The 14,512-nt window shown below is 44.8% G+C and overlaps 2 long non-coding RNA genes across 2 annotated transcripts; both read left to right on the top strand.

Moving 5' to 3' along the window:
• The first annotated feature begins 220 nt into the window (after positions 1–220).
• LOC309366065 lies at positions 221–9,890 on the top strand. Its single transcript, XR_014166460.1, has 3 exons — positions 221–360; positions 7,768–7,856; positions 9,864–9,890. It is a non-coding gene; the product is annotated as an uncharacterized lncRNA (long non-coding RNA).
• On the top strand, positions 9,882–12,699 carry LOC309366066. Its single transcript, XR_014166461.1, has 2 exons — positions 9,882–9,998; positions 12,546–12,699. It is a non-coding gene; the product is annotated as an uncharacterized lncRNA (long non-coding RNA).
• The last annotated feature ends 1,813 nt before the right edge of the window (positions 12,700–14,512 follow it).

Below are 14,512 nucleotides of genomic sequence, written 5' to 3'. Positions count from 1 at the left end.
GGGAAGAGGAAAAGGCCCTTTTATATCCACTCATCTGCCATTACCTATTGTGACATCAGAGGTAGTTCCTAGCCAATGGTTGCTAAGTTTAGTAATTTAGTTCACGGCAATTGTAAATGCTTGTATGCATTACTATGTGTTTAAATTTGATTGGCTGGCAACTGAATTCTAGAAAGTTCTCTCCAGTAGTTCTCATGTGGTTGGCTAACATTGGTCACATGGGAAGTATCTAGTTAAAGAGAGACTCCATTTTATGTAAAGCAAGATGGCTGTGTTTTAGAATCCACTGTAAACACTGCTAAGTTCCATAGAGTGTTGGAGTGCTTCTTTGCTTGAAAGAGAGCAAAGCTGCAGGAGAAGGTAAAAGTTGTTATCTCTCAAAGGAGCTGCAAGGCATAGCCTAATTGTGATACAGAAGGCTCAGTACTGAGCTCTGGAAAAAGAGGAAAACACAGTTGTTTGGAAGATAGAAAAAGAAACTGTAAGCCCATGCTTGACGGTAAATATATTTTGATTCATCTACAACTATATGTTTCTGTAAGTAAAGTTTTTGAATGCTAAAGTCTGGACATTGGTTTAATTTCCAAAAAAGGGTTTCGGTCATATACAGTGGACCCTCCGGATACGAATTAAATTCGTTCTGGGAGTCTGTCCGCAACCCGGAAAGTCCGTAGGCAGAGGCGCTGCTTCTGCACATGTGCAGCATACACCTCCGGGTTTGCCGCATTCGTAACCCAAAAGTTACGTATCCAGAGCAGTACATAACTAGAGGGTCCACTGTATATCATTTGAGCTTCTTAGCTGCAATTGTACTGCACTTACTTCAACAATGGTAACAGTTTGTGACACCTCACAATTGTGGATGTACCTCAGCAGTGATTTATTAGCGCGCTTGCTTATTCTTGAAAATATTTCTTATAGCCCACTCTCCATCTGTACTGATACCAAGGGGACCTTTCCAGCACAAGGGCCGCATTTCCTTGCAGGGAACCTGCCAGGGGCCAGTGCAAGGTAGCAGCCAGAGGCAAAGGGGAGAGGAGCAGTACATGTAGCTCTTGTGTTTGTCCAGTGGGCTCCATTGCAGCTGCGCAAAAGCCAGTGGTTTCTATGCTGCTGCCACCCATCAATCTCTCAATCAAGTTCCGCAAGAAGCATCATCACAGTTCAAAGAAACATTCCAACTGGAGAAAATGAGGGAAGTGTGGAGCAAGGCTAGTGAGGAGCATGGTGTGGGGAGCATCCCGGGGTCCAGAGAGAATGGCCCGGAGGGCTACATTTGGCCAGCAGGCCAAGTCTCCCTTCGAAGAAGGTTGCAAAGATTAGTACTATGTGCTAAGTCCCATTGCACCGAGTGAGGTTTAGTTCCAAGTAAACATGCATATAGCACATTGACCGGACAATTTTGGCTTCTCCATAAGGTGGCAAAACAGGTGCTGGATTTCAACGGAGAGGGAAGGAAAGAAACCACAGCATTTCTGAAATAGGGGAAATAAAAACACAACACATATACCCAGCCGTTGACTGCATCCTTAGATATTTAGTCCACTGTGTGGCTTTTTGGCTTTCTTAATCCATCCTTTGTTAATCCACTACAAACAACTCCAGATTTCTGCTGAGACAATGAGTCTGAGGCCCTTTGAAGAGAATGGGCGCTGGTGAAGCAAGCAATATATTCCCTAAAATAAACAGATCAAAGCATCATTCTTCCTTTCATATGTGGCATGAACCCTTTCCCCCAAGAAATTCTTCCTTCCTTGCCACCATCACATGCTTTAATTAACGCATTGCACCCTGCTGACCCATGGAGGAGTTAACGCAGTACAGTTCTGGTATGGCACAGGTAAATATCTAACCACATACCAAATAGTAGGCCTGGTAAAAATTATTTCACTTGGAATGTCAAGCACTTGGGAGTTGCAAAATGCTCATATTTATACAACTTTTAACCCTGTTCTTTGATTCATCCTCCTTCCTATCCACTGAATGAAGAATTTCTCACACAAATAAAACAATCCAGTAATTAAATCCCAGAAGAATTGCTGTGTCAGGGGGTGCTTTGGGTTAATATTGCCTGCAGAAGCATGAATGGAAAAAGAGATGCTGTATTGCCTTGCTTGCTTTTTAATTTCTTATTACTTTTTTTATCCTACCTTTTCCTCCAAGGAGCTCAAGGTGGTGTATATGGTTCCCCCATCACTGACTGGCAGAGGCTCTCCAGGGTTTCAGACAGGGCTCTCTGGAGATGCTGGGACTGAACTCAGCATCTCAGCAAAGCAGATGCTCAAGCTCTGAGCTACCCTTCCCCTAAGGCTGTGGGACAGAGATCTCTACATGCCTTCCCTTTCCTCCCAGTTTCCCTGTCTTGGCCTACTGGATCCCAAAACCAAATAAACTTTCTAACACAAGTCAATTTCATATGAATATCTCTGAGGGAGTTTTAAAAACAAACCATGAAACCCAACGCAGGCCAAGTCCTAGCGAGACAGTTTGACAAGTGGAATCCGGAGTGTTCTAATCTGTAGGCCTCGGTGTGAGCTGGAAACGATCATTGCTGAGCTGTTGTTGATTCATCTCGGCAAGCAAAGGAAGGGGGTCTGTGTTTGGACAGATGTAGGTTGTATATCACAGGCAGGAGACCTAAACAGTATGCTGAATCCCTAGCTGTCTATTATGGATTGTTTTTACCTCCCCCATTCTCCATGACAGTTTTTCAGGCTCCTTTTAAACATCTCCAAAGCTCTTTTATTCCAGTTGATGCTCAATGAACACTTTGACTCGCTGAAAGCTGCATGGATTGAAAATTGTGGTTATAGCCATGCCAGGAAGCCAAAATTGCTGCATCCCATCACGTAACCTTTCCCTTCAGAGTAACATCAAAATAGCATTTTTTCAATGCAGATTGATCAGATTCACTTATTGCCATGCACAAATTTATAAATATATCAAATATATCATCCTAAGAATGTCATCCGTGGAGAGGCAAAGTAGGTTAAACTGGGCTTAAACCAGTAGGTTAGACTGCATTCAATTTCCGTGGTTAGGACTCTCAGGGACTCAATGAAGGCTGTGTCCTGGCATGGGGTCCACCTCAGGTTCTCCCATTAACATGGGTGCACAGCCTTGAAGCCATTCCGGTGAGACTGTGATCACCGGACACTAGCTTGATGTCAGGTAACCCATCTTCAAAAGAAAAACTCTGGAGTGCACTCTTAAGTTCACACTTTCAAGTCCTGAGCCATTTCTGATGAGGCAGCCTTTGCATGGAAGTTGACGACACCCAGGACAATCATCCAGCGGGCCCTCAGCACCCGATCCAAGACCAGCTTGGTGATCTCAGGGAGACAGTTTGGTGGGATGGGATGGGCACAACACCAACAGTATTCCCAACTTGTCCCACTAGAACCAAGTGCAATTTCCAGAGCAGCAGCCATGATAGTCCATTACACCAAAAACACCTTAAAGACTCACAGATTAAAGACTCATAGATTTATTTATTGTAGAATAAGCTTTTGTGGACTGAGGCCCACTTTGTCAGTTATGTATGAAGATATTGCAGACTTGTTAAGTTGTGTGTGAACATATCAGACGACACAGTGATTCTTCAAACAGCTCTCGTTTATTCACAGGCCAGGACAGAACTGAACTGAAGGGCCCAGTCAGCCTGCTTATATAGAGTTCCAGTACCACGTTACTGTAACAACTTTCTAAAACTATCCAATCACTGAATGTCACTTTCGATCCTTCATTTGCATAACTATCTACAGTATGACCCTGCTGGCCCAGGGTGAGAACTTCAGTACATAACAAGACTGACCTGGCATTCCATAGCAGCACCACAAGGCCAGAAGCCACATTGACACAGGGCATCTCAGATTTCCAGGGTAGGCGGGAGACTACCAGATGTAACACAATTCAAAAACAGGCAGGGAGGAGCTCCCTTGAAATTTGGGATTCATTAAACACCAAGGACTATGTTCTGGCATATGCCTTAAAACCTCTACAAGACGTTGCCATGTTGGTAATACAGTGGGATTCAGATACGGCTTATTTTGAAATGAAAGCTCACAATTCTTAATGCACCAAGATGACAACAGCAACGACAAATTCAATGTAATATTGCATAGATGCAAAAGCCTACGCCAGATGAGCAGTGAAATGAAGAAAAATGTGCCGAGGTCCCTCCAACTTGCCTCCTCCCATGACCAGCTGTAAATATTTATCTGGCAGCCTTTAATGAAAGACATGGGCCGAAACAATGATAGTTTCAACATGGTTGCCCTCCAGGGCTCCAAACTTGAGGGAGTTCGTTCTTTGCCACAGCTTTCTCAGCCGATGGTGCTGTAGGTTCCTAGGCAGTCAAGTGGATGCTTTGGGGGATGGAGGCAGGGTGGGGATTGCAGGAGACCCATATAAAACCGCAAACTCTGAAAGAAAAAGTGTGAGACTGCAATGGAAGCCTGGCTGCCCTGCCTTTTAATGAGCTGGTGCTGTTTTGAAGCCGGAGAAACCTTCCAGGAGCGGGGAAGGAGCTTGCTTGGCGAAGGGGTTTTAGAAATCTTTCCCTGCAGCAACAGATTTAATGGTAAATAACTTGCATTCTTTTCCTTCTGAAATGCCTGATTATGTACACCCTCCAGATAAGTTGTCGCCTCTCTAGGGCAGCATGTTTGCTCATTTGTACCGTGTGCTATATAAACTGTTCGGAACAAGAGCTTGAAAAGAATATTACTTAACACTTTCGTTGTTAACAGAGTGGGAACACCGGCAGCTGACTTACACCGAGTTAGCTGGGTGTTACTACAGTGCTCTCTACATCTGACTCAGTACTGTCTATACTAAATGGTTTTCCGACAGATGCCTTCCCCAGACGTACCTGGAGATGCCGGTGTGATTGACTGGCTGGATGCAGAGGAGTGGAGGGAGGCAGTTGGAGAACTCCTGAGGGAACCTCCAACAAAAGACGGCTCAGAGCCAGGGATTGGTGGTAGGATAGCAATGAATGGTCAAAGGGGAGGCAGGCAGACTGGAAGCTAGAGCACAGCTGTCAACTTTTCCCTTTTTTTAGGGGAAATTCCTTTATTCCGAATAGGATTCCTCACAAGAAAAGGGATACGTTGACAGCTATGAGCAGGAGGAGGTGGATGCTGAAGAGGCAACAGGGTTTAGTGAGCAGGAAGAGGCTGTGGCAGACAGCAGTCCAGACTCAAGAGGCAGAAGCAGAGATGAGGCAGGTTGCTGAAGAATTCAAGGAGTTTCCCCTTCCTGCTGTGACCATCTCCGCTCCTCCCCCCAGTCTCCCAGAGGTGTGTGTGTGTCATAGCTTCCCCATCTTTGCTCAGTTTTTGCTTTTATGCGCTCCCCACCCCTGCCCTTCAGACACGTGTCTGCATCATTGTCCCCAGGCACTGGTGCACCAGTAGGCTTTTTCTTGTTTGATAAGTCCCTCTGCTCTTTCATCTCCTGCTGATGCAGTTTCCTCCTTTTTTTTTTTACAAGACCAAGGGCAGTTTCAGACAGGTGTTTATTGTGGGGTGGGTGCTACTCATCTACGCAAGGTGTTTTGTTTTTTGTTTTGCAGAGCCCACATGATGTCCTTGCCATCAAAACACCAGCCTATATTCCAATCCGCTCCAAATCCAATGCAGATTTACCCTGAGAGAAACGCAAAAAGTGCTTTTTAAAAACTGCTGCCAATGATCCATGTGTGATACCTGAATTTACAATGCCCTGTTTAGGCAGCCCTGTTTAGGCAAGCTTTTAATGTTTAATAGGTTGTTGTATTTTAGTGTTTTGTTGGAAGCCGCCCAGAGTGGCTGGGGAAATCCAGCCAGATGGGCGGGGTATTATTATTATTATTATTATTATTATTATTATTATTATTATTATTATTATTAAGCCCTCACCTGGAAGTGCATCAGATCTACAACTCAGTCGTGCTTTTTGTACTTAGGTTCTAAAGCAACCTAGCTAAAGCTCTGATCCTCAGCTTTTAGAAATGAATACCTTCAGAGGGAAGAATGGCACTCTGCTTTTGCTCAAAGGAACCTTTCCCCATTATGCCAGACTGTTCTTGGCGCAAGAGCTGATCATGGCATTGCAATCTACAAGCAGGGGAAGTAAAAGCAGTGGGTATCTCATGACATGAAGGAAAGCCGCAATGGGTTTGCCCACATCATAACCCCAGAAGTGGAGTGCATAGCAGAAATATGTGTTGGGGTTATGCACGGGGAGATAACCAAAGGGCTGGATTTATTTCCCTTGTCTGCTAGGAATGTGCTCTGCCCACGCCCTGCAGAGTCAAGGCTTGCTCAGCTGTAATTTTCTCATCATTCATTTTGCAACCTCACCTCCAGCAGGTGAGCACAAGGTAGATGGCCCATCTATCATTCTAATGTCCTTTAGGGCCGACTGTTACCACAGTGATCCCATAGACAAGACAGGGTGCACTTAGCCTGGCTGCTGCTTTCATTTCATTTCATTACCTTGCATATCCCACCTTTCTCTCAGTGCAGGACCTAAGGCAACTTACAGCATTGCTCCCTTCCCTGTAATGTGAGAAACGGCTGCCAATCTGACAGCAGCCAGTTGGAGGCTGGTTTTTCCCCATGATCCCTTTCTTCTCTCCCGCAGCCAAGTGGGTGAAATGCCAGCTTGAGCCGTCACCACTCACACTTGCGGCAGTTCAAGGGCAGCATGCAAGAGGAGACACTGCTATGGCTTTCCGAAGCCAGACGGAGTGATGCCAGCTGAGTGATGCAAACTGCAAAGGCTGGCTGTTTTAAATCTTCTCTTAAGCACTGGGCCTGCAAGAGAAACAAAGCAGATATTTTAATGTGCACTTTTCTAGAACACAGATGAATGGTGGAGACTCCTGTGGAATTTGAAAGCTTGTGTTTGTCTACACATGGAAACAAACCATGGTTCTCAATGGTTTCAGCCAGGGGATATTCTCAATTTTATCTGGAGATGTAGTGCATCTGCCTTGCATGCAGAAGGTTCCTGGTTCAATCCTGGACATCTCCAGCTAAAACTGAGAATGTCCCCTGGCTGAAACCATGGAGAGCCATTGCCAGTCAGAGTAGACAGTACTGAACTAGATGGACCTGTGATCAGACTTCACATAAGACAGCTCTTATATTCCTATCTTCCGTGATTGCAATGAACAGGGGTCCTGAATTTGGCTACCATATACCCCCAGCAAACAAGCTTAATTCAAGTTGTAATATATATTGTGTTATATTGTTGATGGATTGAAGCAGTTAATTTGAGCATGCTTGAGATACCTGTTTTCAAGGATCATAAAGAAATAACTCTCTATCACAGGAGTAGTCAATGAAGGCTAAGGCCATCTTCATGAGCAATTTTTGTGGCCATTCAAATACACCAGGCATAGACAAACTCTGCCCTCCAGATGTTTTGGAACTACAACTCCCTTAATCCCTGACCACCGGTCCTGTTAGCTAAGGATGATGGGAGTTGCAGTCCCAAAACATCTGGAGGGCCAAGTTTGCCTATGCCTGAAATAAACCTTTGGCCTTTCCAGCAATTGTCATCATCATCATAATTATTCTTATTATTAGTACCTGGCCTATTTATCCATCTAAATCAAGGTAAAGAAATTTGTGCCCTTCCAGAAGCACTTGGACTCCAACTCCTATCATCCCTAATTAGGCTAGCAAATGATCAGGGAGGATGGGAGTTGGAGTCCATCAGCATTGAGGACTGCCAGCTGCCCAACCCTGATTTATGCCATCCATTCCTCTGTAGGGGTATGAATGGCAACTGCTAGACACGGCAGCATTCCAGACTGAACACAGCACTGGAAAGAAGAGGACAGACAGCTAGAGAACTCTCTGGTATGCATATATCTGAATCCCAATACTCCTTTGTGGTTGTTAAGAGGTTTCTATTATTTCTGTCAGCAGTTAACAAAGACAACTGGCTCCAGCGATCTGTCTGTTCTGTGGATCTGTGCAAGCATGGAATTCTGTGCCGGATACAAAATTCTGCATGCTAAGAATGCCAGCTTTTGCTCTTTCAAGCAAGTTTGGGTTTCTGCAAATATAAGCTTGAAGTCATGTGAGCAGTGGATGGCGATATATCAGAAGTTGGTCATGAATGAGGTCAGAGTAGTTCAATATTGTTCTTATCAATAGCAGGAGGCATTATGCACACTGAGGGCTCAGCCATACTCCCGCTTGTCCTGGGCCTACAAAGCATGGCTCTAAGCAGTTTTGCCTTTGTCTTGCCGCTTTCCCCTGGAAAACCTGCTCTTTAGCACCAAATTGGAACAAACAGCAATCTGCAGAAAACCCAATTGCCATTTGTTTCCTGGGGAAAGCGGCAAGGCAATTGGAAGTTGCCCTGAATATTTTCCATTTTGCTTGATAGCAGTGATTTATTCAGATTACAGAATCTGGATGAAGAATTCAAATACAGAACCTGTTTCTTTCCATCCTTTTCCAAAGAATGGAATGTATACAACATGGACTATGGGGAATCTAGATATTTTACCATACTTTCGACATAAGTGTTATACATCAAATATTTCCACAATGCTGCTTTTAACAGTCTGCATTGACAAATACATGTTTAATAAGCTAGATTTGAACCCAGCCAGCAGCAGCAAAGCCTACTGAATCCTTGCTGGCCCAATCTGATTCCTGCATAACCATCAACACATGTTTTGAAGCAGATGTGAACCTGAAGGAAAAAAACAGACAGGTCAACAATAATTCAGTTGCACAATTGTCTGAACTGCTCTTGAGAAACTTTGAGGAATTGGAAGGGGAAAAAAGAACCTTCAATGATCCAAATCAGGGTGTAGGTAGCTGGGACTCTTTCTTTGGCCCAAATGTCAACTGTTGTAATGCTGCAAGTTTCCTAGGCCTGAATCATTTGGTTAGTTTTCATAACACTGAGGTTTTATTTTAATTTCCCAACATCTCATTCAGAGTTTCCATTGCTACAACATCTAAATGCCACAGCTGGCCCAGCCATTGGGCAAGTGGAGCACTTGCTTCCAAGTGCTAACTCTACAGAGGAGCTGAGCAGAGGGCTGAAGAAGGCAAATGAGGATTGCTCCCAAGAAACACCTGGCAACTGGAAGAGACTAATCTGGACTTCAATGGATCTTCAATGATGGTTGCAGCAGTGGTAAGAAGACTACAGAGTTCAGGAATGAAGACTCAACAGCCAAAGACAGAATGGAACTCCATTCAGGGCATCTCAAAGGCTGGCCCTAACTGCACTTTGATATATACAGCTTCAAATATAAGATACTTTGTGAAGTCAGTGGGATCCAAGTAGATTCTGTGGTGTCCGCCCATTGTTCTTTCAAGTGAAGCTTACCTGGCACCAATTTTGTTGTCCTTCCAATGCCAGACAAATACATGCTTTTAATATTGAGCACTTTGAAAGTGCCAATGATTTGGCTTTTGTGTTGTTGTTGTTGTTATTTATTTACTATTGAATAAGAACAACTACAATATTATGCCACCCATCTGACTGGGTTTCCCCAGCCACTCTGGGTGCCTTCCAACATATATAAAATAATAATAAAGCATACACATTAAAAAGCTTCCCTATACAGGGCTGCTATATAGTTACTCATCTGCTTGCCATCTGATGGGAGGGTGTTCCACAGGGTGGGTGCCACTACTGAGAAGGCCTTCTGCCTGGTTCCCTGTAGCTTCACTTCTCGCAGTATGAGAACCACCAAAAGGCCCTTAGTGCTGGACCTCAGTGTCAGGGCTGAATGATGTTTAAATTACAGTAATTACATTGAAATATGCGTGTATGCATATACATTAGCATATGCAAATTATATGCAAATCTTCCCCTCTTTTGTCCTCTTTTACCAGGAACAAATTCTCCTTTTTGGCAATGTGTGCAGAAGACAGAGAAAATTTGACCAGCTGAGCCCAGAAGAAAGGTTAAGAGCTCCTGAAACTTAAGAGGAAGCCACCCTTTCTGGATTCGTTGACAATGCTCCAAAGGTTCGTTTTCCTTACAGAGACTAAATGGGTCTTCAGTATTCCCTACAACTTCACTGGCCTCATACTCGGAATGGGGTTGCAAGGAACTTCACGTAGCAGACAGATGGCTGCCCAGCCAATTCAGTAATTAGAATACTAAATTAGGCAAATCACAGGCTAAACAGCAACTCCCCAAGTAGCAGGAGCGGATTGGAGGGCTCCAATTGAAAATTAACAGCGTCTCCGAGGAGGGAGAAGCCATTGTGGCTGGGAAGCTGGCACAGCTGGGAAGCTGCAATGCGGCGGGCAATGCATTTGGACGGGACTATTACTGCACGTCAAAGCAGGAGAACACAATGTCTGGGACACGCTAATGACACCAGGGGAAAAAAACAGTAGCATTTTATTGTTCTTGGGTAGTAATTGCTGAAATGATTTGCTGTCGAGTCTAGGAGCGTAAGTGGCTTGATTAGCAGCATTGGATGCAAGAGAGAAAACAGTGGCTGCAAGGAGCTGTTGAGTTGTTCAGCAAGTGCAAGGAAGGAGCTCATTAAGAGAGAACACGACAACAAGGAAAGAAATAGAAATGCACTCGCCCCTTTGAAACGTTCGCAAAAGATGTCGATTCTCAGCAACTCTATAGCTGTAAAACCATTCAAGGTATTATTTAAGCCTGGTCTCACTGGGGGTTATCCCTGTTAAGAATCACGTTTATAGTGCCTGTGTTTAATCCAGTTTTTTTAGGGGAGGCCTTAAAACAAAATCTTACGCCACTTGGTAGTCAGCCTCCCTGGCTCCCCACATTTCAGATTAAAGCTCAGGAGAAGATGTTGTGGGCTAACTCTTCCTGTGGTGCTTTTGCAGATCAGGAGGTACAGAGGCTGGAGGCTGGAGAACATTTCGTAGGGTTGAGGAAAACACCACAAGAAAAGCTTCCCAAAAGGACAACCAAATTTATTAAGTGGGTGGAGCCTTATGGAGAGAGGTTGCAGTGTTCAAGGGCTTTTTAGTTTAAAACAGGAGTCAGCAAACTTTTTCAGCAGGGGGCTGGTCCACTGTCCCTCAGACCTTGTGAGGGGCTAGACTATATTTTGAATAGAGAAAAAAATGAATGAATTCCTATGCCCTACAAATAACCCAGAGATGCATTTTAAATAAAAGCACACATTCTACTCATGTAAAAAGATGCTGATTCACGGGCCAGATTTAGAAGGCGATTGGGCCGAATCCGACCCAAGGCCTTAGTTTGCCTACCCATGGTTTAAAGAAAAGGCGAGGAAGAGGCAACATGATAACACTTTGTAAAATTATGCACAGCATGGAGGAAAGGCATAAAGGAAAGCTTTTCTCCTGCTCTCATTAACACTAAAACTGGTAAAGCATCCAAGACTACAAGATTCAGGACAGAGGAAATAAATTACTTCTGCACACAGCACTTAAACTATAGGACTCGCTTGCGCAAGAGGCAGTGAAGTCCACCATCTTGGATGGCTTTAACAGAGGCCTGGACAAATACATGGCAAATAAGGCTACTTATATCTACTAGCCATGATAGTTGTGTTCTGCCTCAACAGCCAGGAGTGAGCTCCCATTGCTTTCTCCCAGCTCCTGCCAACCTAGCAGTTTGAAAGCATGCCAGTGCAAGTAGATAAATAGGTACTGCTGCGGCGGGAAGGTAAATGGCATTTCCATGCGCTCTGGTTTCCATCATGGTGTGCCGTTGTGCCAGAAGCGGTTTAGTCATGCTGGCCACATGACTCAGAAAGCTGTCTGTGGACAAACGCCGGCTCCCTCGGCCTGAAAATGAGATGAGCACCACACCCCATAGTCGCCTTTGACTGGATGTAACTGTCCATGGGTCCTTTACACACACACCCCAGGAAATCAATAGCTTTATTGGGACCAACTAATGCTCACAATACCATGTGCAAACTTCTGAGTTATACAGAACTCACCCCGAGGCTGGATGCTGAAGATTTTTTTTTAAGGGAAAACAGATGCTTCTTAGTGTGGTGTTAACCGCTGAGAGCCAGTGTGGTGTAGTGGTTAAGAGCGGTAGTCTCGTAATCTGGGGAACTGGGTTCGCGTCTCCGCTCCTCCACCTGCAGCTGCTGGGTGACCTTGGGCCAGTCACACTTCTCTGAAGTCTCTCAGCCCCACTCACCTCACAGAGTGTTGTGGGGGAGGAAGGGAAAGGAGAATGTTAGCCGCTTTGAGACTCCTTAAAGGGAGTGAAAGGCGGGATATCAAATCCAAACTCCTCCTTCTCTTCTTCTTCTTCTTCTTCTTCTTCTTCTTCTTCTTCTTCTTCTTCTTCTTCCTTTACCTTTTTACCTTTTACCTTGATGTCTACTAGCCATGTTCTGCCTCAACCGTCAGGAGGCAGTAATACTTCTGAATACCAGTTGCTGGAAACAGGAGAGGAGAGCGCTCTTACGCTGTGGTCCTGCTTGTAGGTTGACCCCTCTGAGAACAGGATGCTGGACTCAATGGGCCATTGGCCTCTGTTTATGTTCTGAGCATCCATCCCCTTTTTGGAATCTAAATAAGCTGCTTTCACCTTTGAAGGGAAACACCTGCACGCTGAGGCAACAGGATGAGGGCTGGGACTCAAATGTTACTGGAACTGCTCTGTTAACCGCAAGCTCAACCGCCGACCAGCTGTGCTCAGTTTACATCATGAAGTAACCTCTCTGAACAAAAGAGAAGGCATTTAAAACAACTGTCATCCTTTGGGCACACACAGTAGATTTCGTACATATGAGCAGCTGCACAAATTCACTGAACTACAGCTCCTATGTTAGTACCACCCGGACTTCATTCATCCTCTAGCAGTTCAACATTATCAGAGGACTTGTTGAACCACAACCCAAAGTTGGCATATGAAGCAACAGCCTTGCACAAGACCTCCTGGCAAACTGACATATGTCACCTTGAGTTCCATCATAGATGGAAGTCAGGAGATGAGCAATATAAATGCCATCATAGTGAATCACAGTGGGAAAGGTAATCCAAAACTGCAGCCAGCACAACTAGCCTTTAAAATAAATACTGATTTATTTATTTTTATTTAGCCTTTTCCAAAAAGCTACCATATTAACTTGGCATTAAAATGATCATGCTGGTTCAGGCCAGATTTTTATGTAGTCCAGCATTCTCTCCAGTAACAGCCCTTCAGCTATACTTGGGACACTCGGACAAAACTATATGTTATTCATGCTTTTTATTCATGTGCTTAACTGGGCCACTTTTATTTTAAAGAAAATGGTGTTGTTGGCAGTCCAGTCTGGGAAGAGTTTCCTATTCCTTTCGATAATGCCCCTCCAGCTGCAAACAGCACTTTGGGGGGGGGGTAAATAGCAGCTCCTGGGGGTGATTTTTGGTGGGATCCTTGTGGTGGATGGGAAAATCAGGAATCTGGTGCTCTCCAACGCTGCTGGGTGACAACACCAATTATCCCAGATCCTGACCATTAGCCATGCTGGCTGGGGCTGATGGGAACTGAAGACCAATAACATTTAGAGGGCTATAACTTCCTTATGCCTTCTGTAATATATAGTTTGGCACTCAGATACAGATCATGGGTACAGCTGATCATGGGTGCAATTCTCGCTGATGGCATGCACTACTTCCAGACACAAAGGACTTGGCTAACACTGATAGCACTATTCTCCTGAAAAAGGGAGTAATATATGTATATGAAGAGCTTTCATAATTGTTCAAAGATGTTCACCAAATATCTCAGTTGAGGCTTGCAGCTATTGGGTAGTCAAGGACTGATCAACTTCAGGCCAAACTTCTCATGCCTCAAGACTGCTTCTGTGTGAACGGGATAGATTACTGTCTCTTGAGTATGAATGGTTGGATCTGGGGATGGATGATGAAGGGGGGAGAGGGAAAGAGAGAAGAGGGGTGACCCACCCAACTTTTGGTTTTGGCCACGCCCACCCTCAGTGTCACTTCTGCCCAACTCTGGTACATGATCTCCGATTCCTGTCCTCTCACCAAGGGAGTACAGCCCAGGTTGCCACCCTGGCCTATAGACCATAATTCTATTCTCACAGCAATGTCTCTTCTAATTTTCAACAGCAAACTGTTGGCAGACGGCTAATCTTTTCTAAGTATCAGCTGCAGGGAGTCACATTCTCAGTGCTGTGTGAACCAGTCCTTGCACACACACCCCCAAAATTCCTCACTGCAGGGCAGTGGCCAGTCATTTGCGTGCGCGCACACACACACAGTCATTTCAGGCTCTTGTTTCGTGTATGTGAGATGTGTAACCTAGTTGCTCACACTGACCTCACAACACTGTGGAAATACCAAAACAGCTGTTGCATATAAGGTTGATGACTCCCTCTGGGGGCAGGGCAGAATTGTTGCTCATCAAGGCTGACCAGCAAAATGTGGCAAAAGCAGCCTTTTCTTTTATTACAGCAAAAGCTGCAAAGGTCAAGCCTGTGCAACTTCCCTGAACTTGCGTGACTGATTCCAGTCAAGCTGCTCGGGCTCCCTTGTTGTGGGATGAGGAATATTTT

Source organism: Podarcis melisellensis (genome assembly GCF_964234715.1).
Source record: "Podarcis melisellensis genome assembly, chromosome: 3".
NCBI lineage: Eukaryota > Metazoa > Chordata > Lepidosauria > Squamata > Lacertidae > Podarcis > Podarcis melisellensis.
The sequence above is the reverse complement of the archived record's forward strand: the minus strand, read 5'-3'. Positions and strand labels throughout refer to the sequence as shown.